This window comes from Nerophis ophidion, linkage group LG04, assembly GCF_033978795.1.
Source record: "Nerophis ophidion isolate RoL-2023_Sa linkage group LG04, RoL_Noph_v1.0, whole genome shotgun sequence".
Classification (NCBI taxonomy): domain Eukaryota; kingdom Metazoa; phylum Chordata; class Actinopteri; order Syngnathiformes; family Syngnathidae; genus Nerophis; species Nerophis ophidion.
The window spans coordinates 61,022,390-61,047,880 of record NC_084614.1 but is presented as its reverse complement, the minus strand read 5'-3'; the positions used below and the strand labels follow the sequence as shown (position 1 = coordinate 61,047,880).

The following is a 25,491-nucleotide window of genomic DNA, read 5'->3' as shown; positions in this document are numbered from 1 at the left end:
GTAAAACATTTTGTAGCTCCAACCATTTACCATTTAATAGGCTGTTGGGGAGAACATTTTCATTCTGAATTTACGGTGAAAAACCTTGGAGCTCTATTATTTGACTGTCTCTCCGTTTGTTATCCGTCAAGCGGCTTTCTAGTTCACTGAAAAAGATGTTAGTCGTTTGAATTAGACTGACGGGACTCAGCCATTTACATTCCGGATTGAAGGGGAACATTTCCATTCTGATTCTACGCCGAAAAATTCTGAAGCTCCATTTTTATTTGTTTGTACATTTGTTAGCTAGCAGGCTACTTTGTAGTTGATAGAGAACGATTTAAGTTGTTAGAAATAGACAGACGCAACTTAACTGTTCTGGAGCAAAGGGTGGAACAGTTCCACACTTACTCATTAAATACCTTTAACACAAGCAGAAAAAAATCATTGAGTAATGTATTTGTGTTTAACAGGTGGTTTCCTCGTTCAAGGAGGCTGGTCTAAGATGACAGGAACGTAACAATGTTCCCATGGAGATTTTAAATGGCAAAAAAAGAAAACCAATTCCTCGAACTGAGCCGAAATTTTTTGGTCCTGATTTGTATTTCTTTGAAATCAGTGTGCAATAGCTGCAAACGTACACTCACACATTATGTATCAAAGCTTCTGTTCAACAGCGGAAACTAACTCTTATAGTCTGCTTGTTTTGACTTGTCGTGTTTACATTCTTGCTGTGACCTTTAACTCACAGCTTCCCTTCACGAGGATGAACCAACTGGTTCGGCTTTAATGGGTTTAGCGTTAAAGTTCAAGCTGGTGCAGCTTTAATGAATTTTTTTTTCTGTCTGACAAAACATTATGTGGAAAATGAATGGCGTGTAGATGGTTTTGCACATCCACATTGGTAATTAATTATTATAGGTCTGAACTGTTTCATTTTCAAGTCAAGTGCAGGAGCAACCGAGGCCACGTTCGCACTGTAAGGTCGGATTTCTAATTCAGATTTTTTCGGTTAAAGCTGATTTCTTTTTTTGGCCGTTCACATTACAAAAAAATTAAATTTGTAATGTGAATGCAATCTGACATGTATGCGCACATGACGTCATGACGTCGCTCGCACTGCAGTCTTTATGGAATTCTAGTCTCTCAGTACTGCCGTATTTGTGGCAATTTCAAGAATATTGCGCCATCAAAGTCAACAACCAAATGATTGCACATAGAAGATTAAGAAGGAAGAGGACAAGTATTTTGGCTCTGGCAGTTTTACGGGATATTTGCTTCGACATTTGCTTGAGACAGGAGTGGTGGAACTTTCACGTGCGTTCCTAAAACATTTTATTTTCACCTGTTTTCTGCTCCGTCATCAACTATTTATTTTGTAACCCTCTAGTTTGGTGAATAATTCTGATGCTTATTGCTTCTTGATGAAGTTCGGTTTGGATGAATGCGATCTGAGCACGGAAATTGAGGATGCATCGCATATACTGTATTTTCCGGACTGTAGAGCGTACCGGGATTTAAGCCGCACCCACAAAATTTTTAGAAGGAAAAAATTATTTGTTCTATATACACTATTAGCCGCACAGGACTATAAGATGCAGATATATACGTTGCAAAATGAGTTATTCACACAGTAAGATCTTGTAAATGTTTATTTACATACATTTTTAATTGTTCCCAAACAGTGCCTGTAACACGGCAGTAAAACAGCTGATCAAACAAAACGGAAGTCTTCGTCATGGACCCACTAGCTGCGGAAGTTAGCTCTCTAATCGGCTGAACAGACTCTACGGTGACATCTTGGTAAGTTTACTGAGGAATTTGGGAAACTGAAACAATACACAAATAATTATATTGTAAGTTAATAATCGTAACGCTGACATTCGTAAATGCTAACAACGCTAGCATCATTACATTACGATACCATGTACAAATGTGCATGAAAGCACTCCTTCACACATCACACTTAGGACGTTTTAGTAAGTATAAACAGTTTAAGATACACTGTTATGCTTACTAACTTTGCTTGGAGTGATGAATAAAAAATCCATAGAAGTAGAAACGCTACGGACAGCTAAAAGAATGAACAGCACTCCAGTTGGGAAAAAAAAACACTGCCGACAAATGGAAGGATGCTGCGGCACCTTTAGTGAGCGAACTTGTCCAAAAGATGGTGACATAGCACAAACAATAAAACATCCTCATATTGTTTTTGCCTGTTTTTTTTTAAAGAAACTTATTTATATTATGGCCGCCAGCGAAGAAAAATCCATAAATTAGTTGCTCCTTCTTATAAGCCACAGAGTATAAAATGTAGGAGAAATGTAGCGGTTTATAATCCGGAATTTACGGTATATCCTATTTATTTCCACAAACAAAAGAGGCCTGGGTCGGATATGAAAAATTAGGAATTCCACTTATCACACTGATTTAAAAAAAAATACAATAGAGTTTGCATGCAAGCAAAACAATCAGAATTGGCCTGCAGTGTGAACGAGGCCAGTGATTATTTGTTACAAGGATCTTTTGCACCGGAAAGCAATTCATTCAGTTTAAAAGCTCAAAGGGGTCCTGATCTATATAAAGGAACTTTGACTATGTTTTTTGCAGTAGGTCCTTAAAAAGAGCATGGGGCTCCTGTCATGGAGGATTATTGACTAGCGTTTTTAGAGGGACAGACTTCCCCTGTCACACATACAGCATCTTTTTGGACCGGCATTTTGCAGTAACTCACGGGGATCCTAATTTATATCAAGAATTTTTAACTGTTTTTATGCAATAGGTCAGGGGTGTCAAACTCAAATACAGAGTGGGCCAAAATTTTCAACGGAACAAAGCCGCGGGCCAAGGTTGAACAAATTAACCTTTTAATAGGGACCCAAACAAGTTTTGCATTAGATATTGAACAAGCAAGGCTTATATAACTTTAGTGACATGCAAAATCCAGTTTCAAATAATAATAATAATAATTTAAAAAAAGATTAATGGCATATCAAATAAAATTTAAATAAAAATGTAATGCCTTTTTTTGTATTTGCAATCTTCTGAGGTAAATATCAAATTTTTCCACAGGCTAATAATAAATTTGAAAATAAAATAACAATAATGAATGAACCAAACATTCAAGCCTTGAAGTAGCAAGAGAAAATGCATGAATAAAACGTTAATTATTGGTCAGTTTGCTGGAAGTTTCCCGGAAGAGTTAGTACTGCAAGGGGTTCTGGGTATTTGTTTTGTTGTGTTACGGTGCGGATGTTCACCTGAAATGTGTTTGTCATTCTTGTTTGGTGTGGGTTCACAGTGTGGCGCATATTTGTAACAGTGCTAAAGTTGTTTATACGGCCACCCTCAGTGTGACCTGTATGGCCGTTGACCAAGTATGCATTGCATTCACTTTGTGTGTGTGTGTGTGTGTGTGTGTGTGTGTGTGTGTGTGTAAAAGCCACAAATATTATGTGACACGCTGAGGAAAAGCGGACGTGACGACAGGTTGTAGAGAACGCCAAAGGCATTGCCTTAAATGCACGCCCCCAATATAGTTGTCCAGGTCGAAATCGGTAGAAATTCGGGAGAATAGTTGCCCCGGGAGATTTTCGGGAGGGGCACTGAACTTCGGGAGTCTACCGGGAAAATTAGGAAGGTCGGCAAGTATGAGTATTAGTGGTGAATGCGGTTTTACAGCCGCACCGACGCTGTATAACACCGTCGGGCCAGCTCCAATGCTAAATTGATAATGCCTCAAGGGCCAAATTAGATTCCACGGCGGGCCAGATTTGGCCCGCGGGCCAGAGTTTGACACCCATGCAATAGGTCTTTACAAACAGCAGAGTGCTCCTGTCCTGTCACATACAGTAGAGGACATTGATTTGTACTTTTTGCAGTTTGTTCTTTACAGCATAAATAATCTTTGACTTGTGTTCTTTTTGCAATAGGTTATCTTGTCCAGTAAGTCTTAAAAATACTTAAAGCGGTCATTTTCAGATTTTTTTTTACATTCAAAACTCTTTCTTGTGGTGTACCGTATTTTTCGGATTATAAGTCGCTCCGGAGTATACGTCGCACCGGCCGAAAATGCATAATAAAGAAGGAAAAACACAAATATACGTCGCACTGGAGTATACAGTAAGTCGCATTTTTGGGGACATTTATTTGATAAAATCCAACACCAAGAATAGACATTTGAAAGGCAATTTAAAATAAATAAAGGATAGTGAACAACAGGCTGAATAAGTGTAAGTTATATGACGCATAAATAACCAACTGAGAACGTGCCTGGTATGTCAACGTAACATATTATGGTAAGAGTCATTCAAATAACTAGAACATATAGAACATGCTATACGTTTACCAAACAATCTGTCACTCCTAATTGATAAATCCGATGAAATCTTCTTCCTCGATGTCGCTTCTAAACAACACTGCCAACTCCAAAAGTATGCGCCGCTTCCTCTTGTCATTTTCTGCTGCATATTTCACTACGTCCAGCTTGTAATCTGCAGTACATGATTTCCTTTTCGGTCCAATTTTTGTTCAGCTCTTCTCAGTTTTTATAAGTTATCGCCAACGTTGAAATGATCAACTTTAATAGCTACGGCAGTAGCATATAGCATATAGAAGTTAGCATCCCATAACCCACAATGCACTCCTGCCATGACCTTCCCCCGCCGAATTCTTATTGGTTGACATTTTCTTTGTCTCTTCCGCGAATGAGATAAACAATATTATTTAATATTTTACGGTAATGTGTTAATAATTTCACACATAAGTCGCTCCGGAGTATATGTCGCACCCCTGGCCAAACTATGAAAAAAACTGTGACTTATAATCCGAAAAATACGCTACATAATATGTAATGGTGGTTCTTTGGTCAAAATTTCGCAAAACTTATGTTTTACAGACCTTTTTTACGCTGCATTCTGACCGTCTCTTCAGGACGCCATTTTGTGGTCTGTCTTATTTACAAGGCTCCATTTCGACAGCGCCTTCTCCTTGTCATCCATGTTGTAGTTTTAGCGCTTCCATAGCAAGTCTACACACCGATATGAGTTTGATCCATACGCTACTTTGTATTTGAATTGGCAACAGCGGAGGATGCATGTGCATGTACGAGCCAATCTGCCCCACAAGAAGAGGATAGAGAAAAAGAAGGAGCTTATTGACTACACCGTCGGACTACAATGGTGGACTCGCGCGAAGCACTTTAGCTGTATTGCTACCATATATAGGACCCGCTGATGTCACAATTGGGAAAAATGTCACAAATAGGGCCAATTCCAAACGGCTCGTTTGGAGAAAGTATGAAGAAAGGCAAGATTGTTTTATAAATATCTCCGCCATGTCTCATGACTTGTGCAGATCCCAAATACACAACAGCAGATACCAAATGGTAAGAAAAGTTGCTTTTGCAAAATAAGTCCCCAATATAGTGCACCTGTCACAAAGACCATCTTTGTCTTGCGTTGACCGAGTACAAAACAGAAGTCAAAGACAAAAAAAAAATCAGAGGTGCACTTTTATATAAAGGATCTTTGACTATGTTTCTTTTGCGGTAGGTCTGTAAAAACAGCAGTGTGCCACACATAAAGAGTCCTTGTGTTTTATGCACTTTGTCCTTTAAACAAACAGCAGATCCATCAACTGTGCTGTCAGGGTTTTAAATCTTTGTCTTTTTGCACTATTTTTAGCAGCTTTGTCACTAAATACTTTTTTGTCAAGGAAGTACCTGATGTAGCAGGTGACTCATTGTTTGGGGAAGGACGACATGTAAGGAGCCATTGCAGTATGATGCAGCAGTTTTCTTACCGATTTTGTTGAAGCATATTAACAGTCCAATTTATTCAGATGTTGGCTGAAAACTTGTGCCAAGTGAGCAAAGGTCCATCAAACATCACAGCTGTAAATGTTCAGACTTGCAAACCTGATTATATCAGTACCTTGCTCTTTGGGAACCATGGTCCTTGTAAAGGTTGTAAAAGGTCTCTGCTTTTGTATGACATCACTTTAGGGACTTGTTTCCACCGATAAGCACATTAAGGTGTGTGAGGTTTGGTTGACAGTATGGGTAAGCAAGAGAGAGTTTTAATGATAAACATTGGGATTAATAAGAGATTGGACATGCTCTACTTCTTGTTTAGTTAAGGTCTAAAACTGTCTGGAAATGCGGCGTTGCCACAGAAATGCTACGTTTTATCATCGCAAAGAGGGTCAGGCCTAAAATTCCATACAATTAATGGAAGAACAAAAATGTTATCGGTAATAAGAAAGGTTTATCTTTTGTTTAAAATTCTACTTACTTTAAAAAAAAGATTCCCCATTAAGCCCAATAGGCCTAAAACTGATGTGAAAATATTTTTGCCTATTGTTCACAATCATTATGAGAGACATGATGATGGATGTGTTTTCTTTTGCATTGTAATTTTTAAATAAATGCGGTCAAAAGTCAGCTTACAATGGGAGCCGTTCAATTCTGCCTATAAATTCCCTAAAACACCTCCATTAGGGTTGTATATACAGTGTGGCAAAAAAGTATTTAGTCAGCCACCGATTGTGCAAGTTCTCCCACTTAAAATGATGACAGAGGTCTGTAATTTTCATCATGGGTACACTTCAACTGTGAGAGACAGAATGTGAAAAAAATATCCAGGAATTCACATTGTAGAAATTTTAAAGAATTCATTTGTAAATTATGGTGGAAAATAAGTACTTGGTCAATAACAAAAATTCAACTCAATACTTTGTAATATAACCTTTGTTGGCAATAACAGAGGTCAAATGATTACTATAGGTCTTTACCAGGTTTGCACACACAGTAGCTGGTATTTTGGCCCATTCCTCTACACAGATCTTCTCGAGAGCAGTGATGTTTTGGGGCTGTCGCCGAGCAACACGGACTTTCAACTTCCTCCACAGATTTTCTATGGAGTTGAGGTCTGGAGACTGGCTAAGTCACTCCAGGACTTTCAACTGCTTCTTACGGAGCCACTCCTTCGTTCCCCGGGCGGTGTGTTTGGGATCATTGTCATGCTGGAAGATCCAGCCACGTTTCATCTTCAAAGCTCTCACTGATGGAAGGAGGTTTTGGCTCAAAATCTCACGATACATGGCCCCATTCATTCTTTCCTTAACACGGATCAGTCGTCCTGTCCCCCTTAGCAGAAAAACAGCACCAAAGCATGATGTTTCCACCCCCATGCTTCACAGTAGGTATTGTGTTCTTGGGATGCAACTCAGTATTCTTCTTCCTTCAAACACGACGACTTGAGTTTACCAAAAAGTTCTTTTTTGGTTTCATCTGACCACATGACATTCTCCCAATCCTCTGCTGTATCATCCATGTGCTCTCTGGCAAACTTTAGACGGACCTGGACATGCACTGGCTTAAGCAGGGGGACACGTCTTGCACTGCAGGATTTGATTCCCTGTCGGCGTAGTGTGTTACTGATGGTAACCTTACTTTAGTCCCAGCTCTCTGCAGGTCATTCACCAGGTCCCCTCGTGTCGTTTTGGGATTTTTGCTCACTGTTCTAATGATCATTTTGACCCCACGGGATGAGGTCTTGCGTGGAGCCCCAGATCAAGGGAGATTATCAGTGGTCTTGTATGTCTTCCATTTTCTGATAATTGCTCCCACGGCTGATTTTTTCACACCAAGCTGCTGGCCTATTGTAGATTCACTCTTCCGAGTCTGGTGCAGGTCTACAATTATTTTCCTGGTGTCCTTCGACAGCTCTTTGGTCTTGGCCATAGTAGAGTTTGGAGTCTCACTGTTTGAGGCTGTGGACAGGTGTCGTTTATACAGATAACGAGTTCAAACAGGTTCCATTAATACAGGTAACGAGTGGAGGACAGAAGAGCTTCTTAAAGAAGAAGTTACAGGTCTGTGAGAGCCAGAGATCTTCCTTGTTTGAAGTGACCAAATACTTATTTTCCACCATAATTTACAAATAAATTCTTTAAACGTCCTACAATGTGAATTCCTGGATTTTTTTTTCACATTCTCTCACAGTTGAAGTGTACCTATGATGAAAATTACAGACCTCTGTCATCATTGTAAGTGGGAGAACTTGCACAATCGGTGGCTGACTAAATACTTTTTTGCCCCACTGTACATGATGTAAGTATATATGTAATGTGGTGACGGGCACATTTATAATATTTACTGTTTACGTATTTTGATAATTTTAAACATACCCGGCGCATTATTTTCAAAAACGCATCATGACTGTTGCTTTTTTTTTTCTTCATCACTGATTATTACTCACTGCCAACAAACATAATAACACATCACTTACTGTGCAACGTCTGCTGTCATTAGGATGCCGACTGATAGAATTTTGTTATAGTCCTGTTTAGGTGAAAAATGTCGCATAATCCTCGCGAAAAAACGTGGCTTAAACTCCAAAATACAGCCGGAAAGAACTTTAGATAAAACTGTTACCAAGTTTTGGGCAAATAAATGACATGCATTCAAGTAAAAACGTTCTTGGATGTCATTATGACAATTAAATTGAATTTCTGTACAAATTTCGCGGTCTTTTCTTAAGCAAATTATGAAAATGCAAGTGAGTACTAACCTGTGATTAATCATAATTATTCCAAATAATAAAATGTTGTTACTGGTAATTTGAGGAATAAAAAAAAAAAAGATATCCCAATTAAAAGTGTTGTCTTTGCTAATATTTGCTAGTATTGCACATTTTATGGAACATATAGACTGTATTCATTTCATGTGCTTAAAGTTGGCTAATACATTGTAATTATAGGAAATATTGATTAGTTTTAGGGTTGACACGATGAGGTGGCGACTTGTCCAGGGTCTACCCCGCCTTCCGCCGGATTGTAGCTGAGATAGGCACCAGCGCCCCCCGCGACCCCAAAGGGAATAAGCGGTAGAAAATGGATGGATGGATAGGGTTGACACATTAACGTCTTTATTAACTGTACAACAATGTTTTAAGTAACAATCAATGAAAATAATTTCACCAATGTTACTATTAACATTTAAAATACAATAAGTCACTGTAATTTCTATTTACAATTCTAAAAACAAATGCATGTACCCTTGTTACACACAAGTGTGTAGCAAGTGTAAAAAGAAGCTAAAGACTATAAATCTAAAACGCCTTTTTTTCTTTGATTTTAATAACATTTGATGGATAAAAAGTTGATGCGAGCATCTCTCTGCTTTAAATGCAACACCGCTCACTTTACTTTATGTGTGTATTCTGTTCACCTTCTCTACAATCTCTTTTACAGTAGATGCTGGTATGACAACAGTTCAAATTCCACATTTTTGTGCAACTCAAGAGGTCTATTTTTTCCAGAAATGTTGATCAAATTCTACAAAGTTAGGGGCTTATCGCAAATTTTTTTTACATTTAGTGAGATTTATGTCAGCATGGTTCAGCCATGTGATAACGGGGCTTTGAGTTGATGTAAATCCGTTTTGAGTACAATGATTTAGATGACTTTTGGTGGGGTTTTCTTTCCACGTCCTGTCTGTCTAGTCTGCTTGGTAATGTGATATACACCCAAACTGTGTTTATTGTGCTACAACCTGTCACTACGAGACTGTGACTTATTGTCAGACCCTCCCACTATTGTCCAATGGAGACCCCTCTCCTGTCCCTAAGCATCAGATAGGCATGATCAAGACGGATGGAAGCCACAGGTTATCACTCAAACCCCCCCCCCAAAAAAACCACAATCCGGCATCCCCATTACCCTCCAGTATGTATGGTTATGTATGTGTGTGTGTCTGTTGAGCTATCTGACAGCACCACACCTACACTTGTGCTCCGAGCAGTAGGACTGTAACTGTGATATGTTGGTGTCGTATGGCAGCAAGTAAGGTTTTGTATGTTACTTTTTTTTTTCTACTTCCCCTAAGAAAATAATAGAAATAATCACTTCTATGGTTAGCCATTATAACTAGGGGTGTCCCGGTCCAATTTTTTTATTGGTCTGATACCAGCAAAAAACAACTATCGAATTAAACGAACTTTCTTTTAGAATAAAAACTCTCTGATACAAGCAGTCTTGCAGCGCATTTACTTGTGCAAAGTTAGAGAGCCAATTAACATCTCAGGACTATGTGGCCAAAGTGACCCAAATCCGATCTTTTTCTAAATCCGATTTTTTCCAGCTGACAGTTTAAACTACAAGTAAAAAGCGATCTTATCAGACTGCAGTGTAAACGCGCAAAGGCCCCAATGTGGCCCCAATATGGCCGTGACAACACTTGCATGCGCAGTTCGATAAACTGAAAACAAAGGAAGTTGACCGTATTCCGTAAATGAACAAGGAAGTAGCTACTACTATAATAATTCGCTAAACCTTAAAATATATACTGTATATATTCTTTTACTTGAAAGTAAATAAAAATAATATAATATATGAATGGATATATATAAATGTAAACGATGTCGGTTCTCGAGAGAAAGGACGCTTTCACTCAAATACAAATTTTTATTTTTAGTGTTTGTATATTCAAATATTTCGTTTTTATTTGTTATAAGTGTTTGTTCCCATGTTTTACAACGAAAGACACGTTTGCTGGGAGCGTCCTGTCCGGTTTTCGTGACGTCATGTTAATCAACTTCCGGTTGTCGTTGCTACTGTATCGATCGATCGATCACTCAGTCTTGAGCTCACAGGCCTACTGCGTCATGTGGCTTTAATATGCGCAGTTTAATGTCTTAATTGCTGACACAGTTATGTGGTTTTACTCGCTCATATTGGGCTATGTCGTTATTTATCGGAGAAAGACGTTAATGTATTGTTTTAGTGTTAGCATTTAGGATAGCTAGTGCTGGTGAGCTTCTCCGCTCCGTCAGTTTAGACTTAGACAACTTTTATTGATATATAATGGGAATTGTTCTGTGTTATCAATCACGGTCTTACAATAATTTTACGGTCTATTATTATAATTGTTATTGTTTCATCTTTAGTGAAGACTCTTGCTTTTGAAACAGTTTACTTTGAAAGTTTCACTTCCGTTTCCGTTTTTATGTTCGTTGATGTTAACTTCCCTGCCACTTTAAAATATTTGAGGCAATATGGACTTCTACATTTCTGTCTTTTTAAAAGAAGAGAACTGAAGTAATGTGGTAATACTGTAAATAAACTGTAGATAATAATACTGATCAATATGACACCTGTGGATGTAAAATGAACACAAGATGTAAATATTAGTCACTAAATACTGTTGGGACTGAACCATATACAGTGATTCATTAGGATAATTGGGTTATGTATGTTCAATTAATGATGTTTTCATGTCTTTAAATACTAAAATATTTTCTTGAAATGGTGCTGTCTTTGTTAATTTTAGCATGTTAAATTGGTGAAAAACCTGGACCTGGCTGGGGGCCTTCGTCCCCCAGACCCCCGGAATTTTTTTCAGGCTTTTTCATTGTGGTCAAATTACATATCTGATTAATACTGAAGGCTATATTGTGCACTGTCCACTGCAGCATGTGAATGCAATGAAAATAATAAAATCTGAACCAACCAGCTGTTAAAATGTTGTCCAGGTTCATGTTTTAGCCACTAAAGGCCCTTCATTTCAAGATTTCAACTGTGATCGGGCTTTTAACAAGTGGCTCACCTGTTCAGATGGGTGTAACTGCTACTGGTCAAATAATGTGAAATAGCATTTAATTTTACATGTATGCAATGCCATTTAAATGTAATTATAGATAATAATAATAATAATAAATACTGTGTAGTGTTGTAAATAGTCAACAGGATGGATTTTAGTAAGATATAAGCCATGAGCACTACACAGCCAGAAAAAAACCTAGGCAGGACAAGTAAAATTTTGGGGCAAGTAGATTTGAGAAGTCGGGCAAGTAGAAAAAAACAAAGGGTACAAAGTCTGCAGGCAGTAGGAAACACATGGTTAAGTGTATGGAGCTTTTATATATTTTATAAGATTATAGATTTTTTTGTAAGAACCACAATTAATAAATATATTTCCGTGAATAACTAATTGTTCAAATCTGTATATAAATATGTACATAAAGTGTTGTAATTATATTCCAACTCCGCGTTCTTCTTGGTCATCACCGCCGCCCGACCACACCACCACAAATAGATGCTTGACCTGTGGGAAACACTGATGTGTATGTGTATATATATATATATATATATATATATATATATATATATATATATATATATATATATGAGATGGTTTTAATCTTTTTATGGCTGTTGGTTAAAGGGAGGCACGGACATTGGCGTAAATGAACATTAGCTTTACTTTTCAGCTCACAAGTAAGCAAATACGCCATTTCTATGTCTTCAGAATCAGAATATATATATTTATATATTACATATTGCCTCCTTTTTGTACACTATTGATTAGTGATGCACCGAAAATTCAGCCGTAGAAAGAAGAGTTTGCTCACCAAAACCAGATGTTGTGATGAAGTATCCACTTCCACTGGTGACATATTTCCAATGGAGATCAATATATGCTAACTGTGGTATGGATACCACTAGTGGTACATGTGCCCTATCTAGTGGTGCGCCAAAGAATCCATCCATCCATTTTCTACTGCTTGTCCATTTTGGGGTCACGGCGGGTCACTGAGCCTATTTCAGCTGCACTCGGGCAGAAATGGTGTACACCCTGGACAAGTCGCCACCTCGTTGCAGGGCCAACAAAGATAGACAGACAACATTCACACTCACATTCACACACTAGGGCCAATTTAGTGTTGCTAATCAACCTATGCCCAGGTCTTTGGAGCTAAGAGGAAACCTGAGTACCCGGAGAGTACCAAGAGTTTTCTGAGGTGGTACTTGGTGAAAAAGTTTGAGAACCACAGTGCTAAGCTATTTGAATAAAATATTGACATTTCAGCTTTGTGTTTTTGTTAAATCAGCAAAAAGTTGTGTTATATTTAACAATATATCTTATAGTTAAAATTTGAAAGTTATCATGATACATTTTATAAACAGAATAATATGACAGGAGCACCACTGGCTGGATTATATTACCATTCGTGGTTTAACAGAACATATATAGTTTTGAAATGTCTATATTTTTCACAATTGCTTATCATATTGGAGAAAGATTTCTCATCTGTTTGAGTATTTTGTAGTTTGTGGACTCACACTGTCTTGGCCACACGTACACAAAAGCAGTCCAAGATAAGCAACTAAAAATTTGCTGTCATGTTGTTACAATATAGAATATACAATCAATGATAGCTAATGTTGGCAGCTAAACCTAATGTTTCTACCATACATTATCACAACTCCACTTTTATATATAGAGTATACCAGCTGTGAACATTTACATGTTTTGTATTGATTTGTTCAGGTTAGACTGTGTCAGTCAGCTCAAACTACTGGGATGTAAAGAGTAGGCTAAATCTTGATTTTAAGGATTTAAAGAAAGTAGGTCATCAGAAAAAAGTAGGTCGAATTCAACATTGTGGATACAAAATAAAAGAGTAAACCTGTAACAGGCCTCAGTTCGAATCTGTTGTTGACTCGGGCTGCGGCCATGTGGGCGCTTCTTTTGCAATTCAAATAAGCTCGCTTACGCCCCCCACCCCTCCACAGGGAAGTGTAATGTGAATCTGGACTGCTCTTGTATGCTTCTTTAAAGCGTCTAAAAGGCAGGATTAGAGACATGTCTGTTTTCTCATGAAGACATTTCAACCAGGCGGTGACCTACTTTCTCATGCTTTTTGATTTTTTATAGCTCTTTTGTTCTGCTGAAGACATGACTTCACCAAATGCTGCTCTCGCAACAATTTCCCGTGTGAATGACTGCTTACATTTTAAAGTATTAGCTAGGATGTTCTTATCGGGAATTTTTGCTGCCAATACCGATCACATCCATCCATCCATCCATCCATTTTCTACCGCTTATTCCCTTTTGGGGTCGCGGGGGGCGCTGGCGCCTATCTCAGCTACAATCGGGCGGAAGGCGGGGTACACCCTGGACAAGTCGCCACCTCATCGCAGGGCCAACACAGATAGACAGACAACATTCACACTCACATTCACACACTAGGGTCAATTTAGTGTTGCCAATCAACCTATCCCCAGGTGCATGTCTTTTGAGGTGGGAGGAAGCGGAGTGTTTTCCCTCAAAATTTTTGGTTAAATGCAAAATTGTACCACTTCTGTGTCATTTGGCTTCAGACTTTTCCATTGTGTATATAGTATGTAATGGTAAGGTGGATTCGATCACATAGTTTTAACAAGTACTCTAAATGTATGTTCCCACAAAAGGGATAGTATACAAAAACATAATGTGAATGTGGACATAGAGAAGAGGTGCATCTTGGGAATTATTGATTTCTCGATCTGTTCAGGTGTCTGATTCAGGCCAAGCCGCAGTTATAGTTTTCCGTGAAATGCTCAGTCATTCACAAACAAGGATTGGGAAACGGTCACCACTTTGTAAACAAATGCGTGAGCAAATTGTCAAACAGTTTAAAAACAACATTTGTCAACGGGCTATAGCAAGGAATTTAGGAATTTCACCATCTATGGTCCGTAATACCATCAAAAGGTTCAGAGAATTTGGAGAAATAACTGCACGTAAGCGATGATATAACGGACCTTTGTTCTCTCAGGCGGTACTGCATCAAAAAGCGACATCAGTGTGTAAAGGATATCACCACATGGGCTCAGGAACACTTCAGAAAACCACTGTCAGTAACTACAGTTTGTCGCTGCATCTGTAAGTGCAAGTTAAAACTCTACTATGCAAAGCTAAAGCCTTTTATCAACGATACCCGGAAAGGCCACCGGCTTCGCTGGGCCCGAGCTCAGCTAAGATGGACTGATGCAAAGTGGAAAAGTGTTCTGTGGTCTGACGAGTCCACATTTCCAATTGTTTTTTGGAAACGGTGAACGTCGTGTCCTCTGGACCAAAGAGGAAAAGAACCATCAGGACTGTTCTAGGTGCAAAGTTGAAAAGCCAGCATCTGTGATGATATGGGGGCGTACTAGTGGCCAAGGCATGGGTAACTTACACATCTGTGAAGGCACCATTAATGCTGAAAGGTACCTACAGCTTTTGGAGCAACATATGTTGCCATCCAAGCAACGTTATCATGGACGCCCTTGCTTATTTCAGCAAGACAATGCCAAGTCACTTGTTATAACAGCGTGGCTTCATAGTAAAAGAGTGTGGGTATTAGACTGGCTTGCCTATAGTCCAGACCTGTCTCCCATTGAGAATGTGTGGTGCATTATGAAGCCTAAAATACCACAACGGAGACCCCGGACTGTTGAACAACTTAAGCTGTACATAAAACAAGAATGGGAAAGAATTCCACTATCAAAGCTTTGATAATTAGTTTCCTCAGTTCCCAAACGTTTGAGTGTTGTTAAAAGAAAAGGTGATGTAACACAGCGGTGAACATGCCCTTTCCCAACTACTTTTGCACGTGTTGGAGCCATGAAATTCTAAGTTAATTATTATTTGCAAAAAAAATAAATAAAGTTTATGAGTTTGAACTTTAAATATCTCGTCTTTGTAGTGCATTCAAATGAATATGGGTTGAAAAGGATTTGCAAATCATTGTATTCCGTTTATATTTACATCTAACACAATTTCCCAACTCATATGGAAACAGGGTTTGTAATTGTTTGAGGAAAACAAAGCAAAATCCAAAAACACTATCTATTACTCTTTTAGATCCTTTTTCCCTTCACAGTCGTTTTGTGTCCAAGGAATAATTCCCTAATATTGTAAACATGAACAAAAACAAAAGGATTTTAAGAAAATACAAATATTTACTTAATCACTCTAGTATCGATCAGATGGCAAGGATATAATCTTTGTTGTTGCGACACCAGAAATTTATAGATCGATCCACCCTCATTACTTGTTCTACACTTCTGTGTGCGACAATGTTGACACATCAACATTTGAGAGCTGTCATATTATCCTCTCTCTAGACTATTTTTAATTTACTTGTTAATTTCTGCTGTATCGCAGTTGCATCAACACTTTTTAAACTTGACGATGGAAGTATTTCTTGGTGTTGTTTCCAGACTGCTCCTGCTTGTTTTCGGTGTAACATGTTTAGCACCTTCCTGATACTTGATAATGATACTTAATATACTAAGAAATGCAGTTTATGTGCTGTAATGGAGCTTATTATTATTAACTTAGGTAAGTCTCTCCACGCCGTGTATGGGGAGACACATTTAGCTGCTAGCTAGTCAATCGGGCGACTCAAAATAAACACAATATCATGCCAGAGGAGATCGGCATTAAAAAGCATTAATTGGCAATGGCAATCACATAGTTTTTCATGAAAATCGTCTGATACTGGCCGATTAATCAGCACTTTCTTAGTATCAACCTCTGATTTCCACATCCTTTTGTTGGAAGCATTTCTATTTGTGTGCCAACTTAAGACAGTTTAATTTAATAGGAAAGTGTCTTAACAATTGATAAATAATACTGCTAAACCTTTGAAACCCACTCCGATCTACAAATCAGGCCGATAAGGTGTCGTCATCGTAAAAATCTCCCTTGGCATCTAATTATCTTGGCACTTGTTTGGGCACAATGAGGCGTTGCGTATTTTATTGCGTTGTGTAATTGGTACTGAAGCAATCAGTCCGCCTTTATGACATAAGAGAGCCTTGTAATGTAATGTCTGCGAGACAAATATGCCTGCTTTTTGTTGTTGTTTTATAGGCCACATAACACCTATGAAAGATTCATATACAGTTTATTCACTTTCTACTGCTTTAGATTGCACCGTTAGTAGTTGTCGTCACACTTTGGAACTTAAACAATGGAAAGTAATTGAAATAGAAAAATATGTGTACAAGTGTAAAATAAGGTAATTATTAATTTTGAATAGGCTTGGGTTTAGAAAAAAATTTGCTGGGCATATTGTGCCACAAATGATTGTCAATAAACTATATTATCATAATTTTTTAGCATTATTTTGAGAACAAAGTAATGTAATGTAGTCATAATATATAATGATGATAATTAGTCCTGTCAAATTGTTACTACTACTGTTACATTTTTAACAATCCTACATGTCACATAAGGGTAAAAAGAGCTAACTACGGTCAAATGAACAAAATATCGGGGCATGAAGATGATGCAAACCCTTAAAAATGTGTCCATCCATCCATTTTCTACGGCTTGTCCCTTTCACGTTTGCGGTGGGTTGCTGGAGCCTTTCACTGCTGAATTCGGGTGAAAGGCGGGGTACACCCTGGACAAGTCGCCACCTCATCGCAGCGCCAACACAGATAGACAGACAACATTCGCACTCACATTCACACACTAGGGTCAATTTAGTGTTGCCAATCAACCTATCCCCAGGTGCATGTCTTTTGAGGTGGGAGGAAGCGGAGTGTTTTCCCTCAAAATTTTTGGTTAAATGCAAAATTGTACCACTTCTGTGTCATTTGGCTTCAGACTTTTCCATTGTGTATATAGTATGTAATGGTAAGGTGGATTCGATCACATAGTTTTAACAAGTACTCTAAATGTATGTTCCCACAAAAGGGATAGTATACAAAAACATAATGTGAATGTGGACATAGAGAAGAGGTGCATCTTGGGAATTATTGATTTCTCGATCTGTTCAGGTGTCTGAACAGATCAAGCCGCAGTTATAGTTTTATAAAAAAGTACGTTTTCACGTATTCTCTTAAATTGTATATTGAACGTAGCCCCACAGGTTGAGACAGTTGTTCTGTGGTCCAACAGGAACCATCTTGCTGTCCGTCTCCTTATCAGGTGCACTCACCTGCTGCTGTGTGCTCAGGGCAATAGAAGACCGCTGATATTGTTCCACAGATCAGGTTACATAAGTGATATTTGCATGCAGCTATTGTTCCTATTGACTATGTTGTATGCTGCCCTGCTGTTGGTCCAAGTGGGAAATAATGATGAGGCTCTGAGCAGTCAGCAAAACACTTACGTAACTAGCAGCTCCTGAACACGTGTCGTACAAACAGATCATCAAGCAACAACGTTTTACGCAGTTAAAGGGGAACTACACTTTTTGGGGGAATTTTGCCTATGGTTCAAAATTTTTATGAGAGATAAGAACACGTTTGTTTTTTTTGCATTCTAATTTGTAATATTCGGCTGGTTTTAGGTGGCTAGTGTTTCTGCTCATGGGAGCAATCTATTTTGCCTTTAAATTGCTCCAGTTTTTGCATCCAAAAACTGCCAACAATACTTAATTTATGTTCCATGACCTGCATAATAACCAAGCTGTAGCAACATTGATATTTTAAGAGCGAACACTGACAAACCCTTTCTAGCGTAGACACTCACAGTCTCACGGCATCAGCAAGAGGAAAGCTAGCTCCTGCATCAGCAGCTGAATGTCTTTTAAGATTGTAATGTTCAACACAAAGCGATAGGACACCAATATGTACTGACCGAAGAACACGAACAATCATATTATAGTATCTGTAGCCCGCATTTCATGTTTTGTTTGTACACAGTCACCTCCACAGCGCATGTATTAGTAATACCAAGCAAGATGTGCTGCATGTAGCATGGTCAATATTATAGAGACTAATGCGATGGACAGTTGTCTGTTTGGTCCAGCTGGTTGATTTTAAGTAGGTGGCAAAAAGTATGTACCACTGCAGGGTTTTTTAGAGCAGACAATTCGCCTTTCATTGTAATTCTTAGAGCAGTGTCCTCCTTGCAAGATATAAGAAGCTTTTCCATCGATCATAACATCGATCAGTAAAGCAGCAGAAGCACTCCATTTCTGTCGGTATAGTTTGGTAAGCTCCACATTTACACCGCCAATTCATGCGAATTCTGACTCTCTTAGCCCCCATTTGCTCTAATGTCTCACCCTCTATAAGCTATAAGCAGTATGTAATTCTCTGTATATTCAGGTTCAAAAAGATAAGGCTGTGAATCCTCATTTGTCTAAAAATAATCATCTTGGTCGTCTTTTATCAAATCTGCCATAACTAAAGCACACATGGGGCGGTATAGCTCAGTTGGTAGAATGGCCGCGCCACTAACTTGAGGGTTCCTGGTTCAATCCCCGCTTCCGCCATCCAAGTTACTACCGTTGTGACCCTGGGCAAGATACTTTACCCACCTGCTCCCAGTGCCACCCACACTGGTTAAAAATGTAATTTAGATATTGGGTCTCACAATGTAAAGCGCTTTGAGTCACTAGAGAAAAGGGCTATTTAAATATAATTCACTTCACTTCACACACACATTTGTTTCCAGAAGTAGGAACACGTTTGTTGCTATGGGCACTGAAATAAATGCCCCCAGCTAAGAAGTCCATCCATCCATCCACCTTTGTCCCTTTCGGAGTCGTAGGGGTAGCTGGAGTCTATTCCAGCTGAATTTGGGCGTCAGGCGGGGTACACCTGTACATGTCCCTACCGCATCGCAGGCCAACACAGATAGACAGCTGTTACTATGTCGTATATATACTTTCAGTGTGTATATAAAACGTTGGAAGGTTTTAAAGTTGTTTTAGAGGGCTTTGAAGGCAACGGAGGTGACTCTCATTAGCCGCATCCTGCAAGTGTTTTTTTTATCTTTAGAATTCTTTAAAAAAAGCTGTGTTCTTGTCTCTCATAACGATTGCATAATTCCAAAAACATGCAGTTCCCCATTAAATGTGCTTTATTTCATTCTATGTACACAAGGCCTCGCAATGTACATGCTTGCCAAATGACTAGCTTGCGTACAGGGACTGGCATGATTTTTTTGCCTCTGTTTTGTATTGAAGCAAAATTGAGTGCACTATTTGGCTATAAACAGCAAAGGTGCTGTTGATTTTGTCGAAACTAGCTTATGCTCTGGAAGTGCACCAGACACACAGTTTATTAGTCCTCTTGCCCATTATTTATGCAGTCACTACTGTCGTACAGGCGACAGTAGTGTGAGAAGTGTATCTGTTGAAGTAATACAGTGTTTCGCCACTCCTGCAAATCATATTTTTGATGTAGATGCCCATATCTGCTGTACAGATTTACTTTAGAACAGACGTGTTGGATACTTCTCTTGTTGCTTTAATTGTATTTTACTTTAATAAAAGTTTGGGTAGAATTTTATTAAACAAAACCAGTTTTCTTTGAAGTAGTATGGAAATGTAGCACAGTTGTTTGACTATTTTATGGAGGAATGTAGTTAATGTTAGAACCGGCTATCATAAATTATAGATTTTGAATCGAGAATCGTTTTAAATTGAGAATAGATTCTGAATAGATTCTGAATCGAATCAGATCCCCAAAGATTCACAGCTACAGTAGTTTGCATAATTATCAGATTTAAATAGTGTTGAGAGTGAGATAAGACCGTTGACAATGTGTCTTTAGGGACTGGAGTAGCAAATAAAGAAAACAATGGAGGTTGTTTTTCTCCCCTTTTACCATTTTTGAAGACTTTTCCCACCTTTTGAGCAGGCTGTAGGGCAGTTACGGTTGTTTTTTTAGTCCTGCTGTTTTTGTCCTCAGCCCCCTGCTGCGCCATTGCTTCTTTTTTGTGTTAGTGTAGTTCTGCGTCATCCTGCTTGGCCTTTTTGTTCTCAAGCTCCCTTGTTATTTGTACCACACATGATCTTGTTGTGAAACAGCTTATGTGCATTCTAGAAATTGCTTTAAGTTGCCATAATTATTTTGACCTAGTAAAACAGGCCAATCTTCAGGTCGGGTGTGTCTTTTGCATCACAACAAAAGCTTTTGGCTCCTACAAAAATAGACGTGCACTTGCTCGGGTGTTGCCGCTGTAGAGACTCACACAATACGTCTTTGTGGGTTTCGTTACAGGTACGCTGCTTTTGCATAATGACCTTTGACTAGGACACTATGGTTTCATTGCTGTGTGATGGTTAGCCAATTATTTGGATTGATACTTCTCCTATTTTCCTTATGGAAGGTGCAGCATATTGTAGGCTAAGAAGTACTGTATTCATGTTTGGTGCAGATCTAGATAAAGCTGCGGATTTTGTAAAGTTCCATCCATCCATTTTCTTTCACTTATCCGAGGTCGGGTCGCGGGGGCAGCAGCCCAAGCAGTGAAGCCTAGACTTTCCTCACCCCAGCCACTTCTTCCAGCTCTTCCCAGGGGATCCCGAGGCGTTCCCAGGCCAGCCGGGAGACATAGTCTACCCAACGTGTCCTGGGTCTTTCCCGTTGCCTCCTACCAGTCGAACATGCCCTAAACACCTCTTTAGGAAGCGTTCGAGTGGCATCCTGAACATATGCCCGTACAACCTCAGTAATGCGGACGCTGTATCGATCCGTTGTGATGAAGAAGGAGCTGAGCTGGAAGGCAAAGCTCTCAATTTACCGGTCGGTCTACGTTCCCATCCTCACCTATGGTCTTGAGCTTTGGGTTTTGACCGAAAAGACAAGATCATGGGTAAAAGAGACCAAAATGACTTTTATGATTTACAATGAACGTACAGAGAGCAGGGAAGTGAGGACGCAGCAGACCACTCGATGATGTAAACATAGGCACACACGGGAGTGATCATGTCACCGCTATAAATAGTTGGTCTGAGTTAGCGATTATAATAACGATATCATCAATACTGGGTTAATGATCAAGTCACAAAATATGTATGTGTATTGTAGACGCTTTTTGAATGGTTATTTATCGGATTTTATGGGTGTAATAGTAGACCTACCATTGGCTGTGCTGTAAGCGGAGTTTTATTTATTTAGTATTTAGAATGTATTAAAAAAAACAAAAAAATAATCCGTTGTTATGTCTTTAATAATGATTGTGAACAATAGGCAAAATTCCCCCCAAAAAGTGCAGTTCCGCCTGAAAGTCTTCCTGTGTCCAAAGACATATTTTCTTAAACAATAACAAAAATGACACAATAAAAGATGTTGGCAAAATAAAATTATCGATCAAATCACTTGAGTATCATAGGGATACTACCCCTTGGTATCACCGTATTTTTCGGATTATAACTCGTCGCACCGGCTGAAAATGCATAATAAAGAAGGAAAAAAACATATATACGTCGCACTGGAGTATAAGTCGCATTTTTGGGTGAAATTTTTTGCTAAAATCCAACACCAAGAATAGACATTTGAAAGGCAATTTAAAATAAATAAAGGATAGTGAACAAAAGGCTGAATAAGTGTACGTTATATGACGCATAAATAACCAACTGAGAAGGTGCCTGGTATGTTAACGTAACATATTATGGTAAGAATCATTCGAATAACTATAACATATAGAACATGCTATACGTTTACCAAACAATCTGTCACTCCTAATTGATAAATCCCATGAAAACTTCTTCCTCGATGTCGCTTATAAACAACTCTGTCAACTCCAAAGGTATGCGCCGCTTCTTCTTGTCGTTTTCTGCTGCATATTTCATTACGTCCAGCTTGTAATCTGCAGTACATGATTTTGCCATTTTTGTTCAGCCCTTCTCAGTTTTTATAAGTTACCGCCAACTATGAAATGATCCATTTTAATAGCTACGGAAGTAGCATATAGCAGTTAGCATTCCATGACCCACAATGCACTTCTGCCCTGACCCTCCCCCGCCAAATTCTTATTGGTCGACGTGTGTGTGACAATGGCTGACGTGTGTGTGACGATTGCTGAAATTTTCTTTGTCTCTTCCGCGAATGAGATAAATAATATTATTTGATATTTTACGGTAATGTGTTAATAATTTCACACATAAGTCGCTCCGTAGTATATGTCGCGCCCCCGGTCAAACTATGAAAAAAACTGCGACTTATAGTCCGAAAAATACGGTAAAACGACTGATTTATAGATCAATCTGTTACCCTTAGGTATACAGTGTTTCCCCCAGAAAATGTGTTAGTTAAGGTGGTGACTCTCCAGGGTGAGGGGACTGGATGAGGAGCTGGGTGGGTGTAAGGATTGGTGTAAGGCCTGTCGCCATCACGTCTTCACCTCGTCGCTGCCACCAGCCCTTGGGGGGCAATAGACTACAGACTGTGGTGACGTAGGCCGGGTTTGTCGCGTGAGAAGTCTACAACTTTTGGTTGTGTTTTCCGCTCCATTTGCTGAACAGCATTATACGATATATATATCGGTATTTTTTCCGTAAATTAAAAATACAGCAGTGCTAGTTACCTGAGATACTAAACTAATGACTTACAAAGTCAAATTAATGACCTACTGTAAGTAAGCTTTGCAATAAGCGTTTGAAAAAAAGAGTTTAAAATGGGGCCACATGCTGACATAAGCTCAACTCCATTCATCCATTTTCTACCGCTTGTCCCTTTTGGGGTCTCTGCTTAATTTATTACAGAATTTGGGAAGCCTGTATTATATTTTTATTATGTAAATGTTATATTTTTATCAACATGTGATAGCAGGGACCCTGTCATTCGAAACTAGGCTGCTTCATTACTAATGATTAATGTAACTATAGCTGAAAAAAATTGTACAATAGCAATAGGAGAGACTGTTCATCCCTGAACACCATGGAGTTCATGTAGGCTTTATGATGCAGTTACATTATTATATCAACTATCCGAGACAGAAACTTCATTAAACATAATGTTGTTTTTGGCTGCTTCAACACAGCTCAATCAACACAGAAAAATGTCAAGTGAAATAACTTAGTTTATAACTGTAAGTCAATATTGCTTGTCTTTCTCTCAGACAGACAGGGCTTTGCTGTCCGTAACACACACACACACACACACACACACACACACACACACACACACACACACACACACACACACACGCCGCACAGTGAGCTAACGTTAATAGCTAATTAGTCCTCACCTCAAGGACTGCGTGCGAGCTGAACTCCAGCTTGTTCCTAGAACCTCAACGGGCTCATAGTGATGTTACTAGTAGTTGACTGGGAGGTTCTTATTATCATTTGGGAAGATTCCGCTGCCTTACCTGCTAAAAACACCTTTCTGCTCGCTCCACGTTACATGCGTTCTGAATATGCACTGCTGCTATGCTGTTACATGCGCTCTGAATACGCACTGCTATTTGGCTGTTACCGCTCTGCATGTAACTAATCAGATGGTTCTGTGGGTGGGACAATGCTGGGTGCTGGAGAGACATACTGACAGAGGCAGACGCAGAACTAAGCAGAGCAGCTTGTTAAGACGTTATTATTTTTTTTGTTAACACTTTAGTTTAGGCGGTGGCTCTTTGTTGTTAATGCGGCCGCCTGAACAACACAGTGCTGTGGGAAACCCTAGTATATGCCTGGCAGTGCACCTAAACAACAACATAGCTGCCCAACAGTTGTTATATTATCCGCTCCATAGGTCTTATTGATTTACTTTTTCATTTCCTGAATGTACAATTATTCTTAAAGTTTACCAAGCACTTATTTCTTGTGTTGTTCCGAGGTAGATTAGCACCTTTTTTAGTAATAAACTTGTTTGCTCTTGCCTGCTCTTTCTGTGTGTAACATGTCAAACCTCGTCCTCCAGTGATTGTAATTCATATAAGAAATGTAGTTTATTTGCCGCAACAAAGGATTATTTGGTGTATAGTAGCCTCTGTGGAAGCTATTCCCTCCGGTCGGCGGACTGAGCATTGAAAGTAAAATCGACAGCCAGCCCGAGTTCTTACTCCCCATTATACCATAATAACAATTTACACATATGCATGAAGTGACTACAGTATTTATTAGGGTGTACACTTTAGTCCTAAACCAAATTAATGGACGATTTACAGGAGGCCAGAAATAGACTCTCCTTTGGGTACTGCAATTTGGAGCAGAAAACACAAACGGTTGAAAAGCCTCTCAAAGTACTTACAAACATCATCTGAATATGAAACTTTCCAAAATGTGCAAAGGAAAAAAATTACTTAATAAAAACGACCATTGAGTCCGTTATGTTTTTTAATGTAATCACCTTACACACTGTTAACTAAAAAAACATCAAGCTCTGCATTAGGGAATTTTAGTATAGTGTATTTTTTCAGGCTCATCACACGCACGAACCCATGCCAGTATTGAATAAAAAGCAAAAGTATTTTCCCTGCAGCTCTCTACTATTCTATTCTAGTCTGAGAGGAATTCCTACAGTATCCAGTTAAAGTCGGCGTGACAAGATCATATTGCAATACCACCCCCGTGAGGTCTGTAATGCAAAAGTAATTGTCTGCTCAGAAGTCATTCGGCGTTCATTGGATCAGTTCTGCGGAATCCTGGCAGGCATGATGTACTGTACTGTAAATCTTGGTTAATAATTGACCAGTCAGGGTACAGAAGGTTTGAATGTGTCAAGTAAGATTGCGCTACCGTGGAGGTTGGTGAATGTTCGATATTGTCACGTTATGCAGGCAGGAATGTCGAACTTATTAGCGTGTGACAGCTTGTCTTGGTCAGATTTTAGACAGCAGCGTGAGTACTGCCCGGCAACATGAGGCCACAGCTTTTCTCACTTCCATGAGGACTTAACACTGCATGGAACTGGACCCATTGTGTCTTGCCTCTTGATGCATTTGCACCCTCAACCATCCACTTCCACCTTTTCAAAAGCAGCTTCCTGTCATTTTGTTTGGAGGTGGAC

The 25,491-nt window shown here is 39.0% G+C and overlaps 1 protein-coding gene across 3 annotated transcripts in view; it reads left to right on the top strand.

Annotated features, from left to right (window-relative positions):
* The window catches only part of shroom1 (shroom family member 1), a 56,863-nt gene that overhangs the window by 6,597 nt on the left and 24,775 nt on the right, over positions 1-25,491 (top strand). The window contains exon 2 of one of the 3 annotated variants that reach the window (XM_061898626.1): positions 1,665-1,782. The exons of the other annotated variants lie outside the window; for them this stretch is intronic. The gene's annotated coding sequence lies outside the window, so the exon portion shown is untranslated. The remainder of the gene's footprint in view (positions 1-1,664; positions 1,783-25,491) is intronic. 3 annotated transcript variants of the gene reach the window in all.